This window comes from Elephas maximus, chromosome X (assembly GCF_024166365.1).
Source record: "Elephas maximus indicus isolate mEleMax1 chromosome X, mEleMax1 primary haplotype, whole genome shotgun sequence".
NCBI lineage: Eukaryota > Metazoa > Chordata > Mammalia > Proboscidea > Elephantidae > Elephas > Elephas maximus.
Genome location: NC_064846.1, coordinates 9,977,340 through 9,982,103, shown reverse-complemented (window position 1 = coordinate 9,982,103; position 4,764 = coordinate 9,977,340). Strand labels below are relative to the sequence as shown.

General features: G+C 43.3%; 1 pseudogene; it reads left to right on the top strand.

The window, feature by feature from the left end:
* Positions 1 to 635: 635 nt before the first annotated feature.
* Positions 636 to 3,646, top strand: LOC126069512 (translationally-controlled tumor protein-like; annotated as a pseudogene).
* The last annotated feature ends 1,118 nt before the right edge of the window (positions 3,647 to 4,764 follow it).

Sequence of the window (4,764 nt, the reverse complement as noted above, 5' to 3'; positions counted from 1 at the left end):
TTTTTTAGACGACAGAGTAGAACTGCCCCACAGGGTTTCCAAGGAGGGCGTGGTAGATTCAAAGTGCCACCTTTTGGTTAGTAGCCATAGCTCTTAACCATTATGTCACCAGGGTTTCCTTTGAGTGAACAGTGTCTCATAATTTGGTGTGGGTCAGGTTGTAGAGAATGGGTGTAAAATGAAATGGCACCAAATTAGAGAGCTTGGCCTTAGAAAAAATCATCTGGCAAGTACTGGTTGAGCCCCCACTCTAGATTCAATAATGTGAAAAGACAAGATGACTTTCAACAAAATAGACAAGAAATCATTCCAAATGAAAGAAGGGAGGAATTTGCCATGAACATACCCATTCTGGTGAGTTTTCAGCCTGTAGGTAATTTCTGTGTAGGACTTGAGAGGTTGGTGTGGGTAGAAGGTGTGGTAGGATGGCATTGTCAGTGTTATTGCTGGATTTCTCTCTCTCTTCAGACTTCTGAAGGTCACATCTTTCTCTGTAGTTCCTTGAATTTTTTTTTCCAAGTTAAAAATTTAAAAGGGAAGCTCAGCTTTTCCACCTGCCTTCCTCCCCCTCTACTCCCCCTCCTCCCTGCAGTGGTGCTTGGAGCTCCAGGCTCTGGCTAAGCTAGTGCCACAATGAGATGTTCTCTGACATTTGCAAGACCCAGGAGATTGTGGAGGGTCTGTGCTTGGAGGTGGAAGGGAAGATGGTCAGTAGGACAGAGGGTAACACTTATAACTTTCTTATTAGTGAAAAAACCTTAGCTGAAGGCCTAGATGGTGATGGAACTGAAAGCAATCACTGGTGTGATATTATTACCAACCATCACTTATAGGAAGCCAGCTTCACAAAAAAAGCCTACAAGAAATACAGAAAAAATTACATGAAATCAATCAAAGGCAAATTTGAAGTACGGAAACTAGAAATAGTAATACCTTTTGTGACAGGGGCTGCAGAACAAATCAAGCTCATCATTCTGTCTCAGTCATCTAGTGCTGCTATAACAGAAATACCACAAGTGGATGGCTTTAACAAAGAGAAATTTATTTCTTCACTCTAAAGTAGGCTAAAAGTCCAGATTTAGGGTGTCAGCTCCATGGGAAGGCTTTCTCTCTCTGTTGGCATTCTCATCAATCTTCCCCTGGACTAGGAGCTCCTTTGCACAGGTCCAAAGGACACGCTCTGCTCCTGGCACTGATTTTTTGGTGGTATGAGGTCCCCCTTCCTCTCTGCTCACTTCTTTCTTTTATATCTCAAGAGATTTCCTCGAGATAGAATCCAATCTTGTAGATTGAGTCCTGCCTCACTAACACAACTGCCGCTTATCCTCCCTCATTAACAACATAGAGGCAGGATTTACAACATGTAGGAAAGTCACACAATACCTGGAATCATGGCCCAGCCAAACTGATACACATATATTTTGGGGAACGTAATTCAATCCATGACATTCCACTCTTTGGCTGCCCCCCAAATCACATCCTTGCAACATGTAAAACATATTCACCCTATCATATCATAGCAAAAGTCTTAACTCCAAGTCCAAAATCCAAAAATTCCTCTTCATCTGTGAAATCTAGAATACAAGCTGTTTGTTTCCAAAGGTACAATGGCAGAACAGGCACAAGCTAGACATTTCCATTACAAACGGGAGAAACTGGAGGAAAAGAAGGGATAACAGGTAGCAAGTAAGTCAGCAGAACACATTGCATTATCTCTCAAAGCTTTGAAAATAATCTTCTGTTCTCTGAGGCAATTTTCACAATGGCCCTTCCCTCTAGCATCTAGGTATTGGCCACACTCTTCAGATTCTGAGTGGAGGCCCCTTGTCCCTGTACTTCGGCTCTACCTACCAAGGCCCACTGGGACAGTAACTCTGCTCCCTCGGCTTTAGGCGCACCATTCTCCTCGTTCATCTGAATGGCAAATTGACCCTTAGAAACACCGGAGGCCATGGCTCCACCCTTTGAAACTACTGAGGTCCTGGCTGTACCTTTTGAGACTGAGGCAGTTCAGCTTCTTGTGTTCCTTGTCTCTTCAGCTTCTGCTTCTTGGTTTCTTGGCCTCTCAGCTCTCAGGCCTCAGGCTGCATCTGCCCTACCAGGGCAAGTGTTCCAAATCTCCGAAGCTCCACGGTAAGTGACTGGAGACACCCCAGGAAGCCTCCTGCTCACAGGCACTCATCTCTCTCACTCCGTGGGTCAGCTCCAGTGCCATCTCATGCTGGTCTCCTAGTTCTGCTGCTGCCGCTTCTCTGCTGCTGCTCCTCTATCCATTCCCAGTTTCAAAACAACTTCCACATTTTAGGTATCTGTTAGAACAGCACCCCACTCTCTCGGTACCAAATTCTGACTTAGGATGGGTTCTCTAGAGAGGCAAAACCAGTCAAACATATATATATATATATATATATATATATATATATATATATATATATATATATGTATGTATCAAGGAAACAGCTCACGTGATTGTAGAGGTTGGAACGTCCCACTATCTTGGGTCTGGATAGTGGCCTTTCCCAATTCACAGAGCCTCAGAAGGTGGTGAACCCAAGATAGTAGGTTGGAGAGCAGGTCTCCTGCTCACAGGCTGTGAAGGCCGAGGAATCCCCAAGGTCTGCAGGCAAGACCACAAGGTTTTTCCTGATTCATGTAGCTGCAGGGGCTGGCGAACCCAAGGTCTGTGGTTGGAGAGCAGGACTCTTGCTTGCAGGCTGTGGAGATCGACAAATCCCAAGATGGACAAGTAAGTTTCTAGCTCAAGTTCCAAGATTCAGAGGTTAGACAAGAGACAGCTGCTGGATCCAGAACAAACCAACAACCTTGGCAAGGTGAACAGGAAGGAAGTAGGCAAGGGAAGGCAGAGAGATGAAGGCTGAGGGGGCAGTGAGCTGCCACAGGCCACACCCCCACCAGTACCACTCAGCAGATTCCATCATGAGGGTGATCATATATCAAATTTTTACAAGGAAGTGATCACAATTATACAACTGCCTAAACACTGAGAATCATGGCCCAGCCAAGTTGATACACAATCTTAACCATCACAGTCTACCCCTTGTCAACTTGGCATCTGTACACATCCCCCCAAACCATATGTAATCTCTGAATAAACACAATTACAAAGTCATACTTGCACCTAACATTATACGACTAACACACATACAGTTGAAAACACATTAGCCCCGTTTACATCTTATATCATATAAGTGAAGAAAAAATATCTGGTGCACACATATGAAGCAGAAATATAAGAATTACAGTCCTTGTTTCTGCAACTGGTCACATGGTCTTAACTGGTATTTAGAACTACCTTCTTCCACCACCGATTCAGTATTCCCTTTGCCCTTAGCAAGCACCTCAGCTGGTTGTGGTTCTTTGCCTGTGGAGTGACCCAAACCTTCATTCCTGAAGGGTTTGGGGCATTAGTAATCACATCGGAATTGGTTTGCTATAGTTTTCCATTTACTTTAATCACAGGACACGGTAATTTGCTAATTTCAAAAACTGCCAGTTCTTTATTGTTGAAACCATGAATCCAGATGGTATGGTTGCTCTGCTGGACTACTTTCAGGATGGTGTGGCCCCATATATGATTTTCTTAAAGGATGGTTTAGAAGTGGGGAAATGTTTTACTATAAGATAGAAACTGATGTTGGTGAGGAGTGAGCTTCTTGGCTCAAGTAGACTCAGGAAACTATGTGGGCAGTTCCTGTCTGGAGAGGAGATGAGGAGGCAGAGAGGGATGGAAGCTGACTGAATGGACACAGGGAATACAGGGTGGAGAGAAGGAGTGTGGTTTCTCATTAGGGGGAGAACAACTAGGAGTACATAGCAAGGTGTATATAAATTTTTGTATGAGAGACTGAGTTGATGTGTAAACTTTCACTTAAAGCACAATAAAATTAATAATAAAAAATAAATGGGGAAATGTTAACAAATTTGGCAATTTTTTGGATCTATCATCTGTCATCTTAACTGGCTGCTGTTTTTCATCCATACACCAAGACTTAGACAAGTGGGTCTGATGTCATCTTGAGCTCTTCATTTATGTTGACCTTGATTTATTTGGAGCAGAGGCATCTTTTTTTTTTTTTTTTTAAGAAAAAGGCATGTCATGTAGGTTGTCTAAAAATAAAATGCATTTAAACAACAACAACACAAAATGATGCTCAGCAGCTTAAACACTGCTATGTTCAAGAAATTGATACCTCTTTCTGTACTGTCTTTCCATGTTAAAATTCATACTACTCAACATATGCATGACAATGATTTTGGAGATGGGATGCTGATTGAACAGGAAAGCCCCACAGGCACAGGATGTAGCTGGGAGGCAGGGAAAGCCACAGGGAGAAGAGATACAACATGACCAACACTCCCAAAGTAGTCAAGTTTCTCCTGCCTTGGGTTATGCATGTATTTGGTGGAAAATCAGCTGAAAAAAAAGCTAATGTGAGAGATAACAGTGCTTAGCAACCAGGGAGGTGGGAAATAGCCTGGTGGGGAAAGGTGACATTGTCACTGAAGCGATCAAGGGAATGTTCCTGGCAAGCACCAAAACTGTGAATAAGTGGAGGAGCCCTGGGAAAACTGGAAATAAGAACACCCAGGATCCAGTTGTTTGAGCCTCGGTAAGTCACTTAACTTCTTTGAGTCTCCAACTTTTCCTATAAATTGTTGTTGTTGTTAGGTGCTGTCGAGTTGGCTCTGACTCACAGTGACAGTATGTACAACAGAATGAAACACTGCCTGGTCCTGCATCAT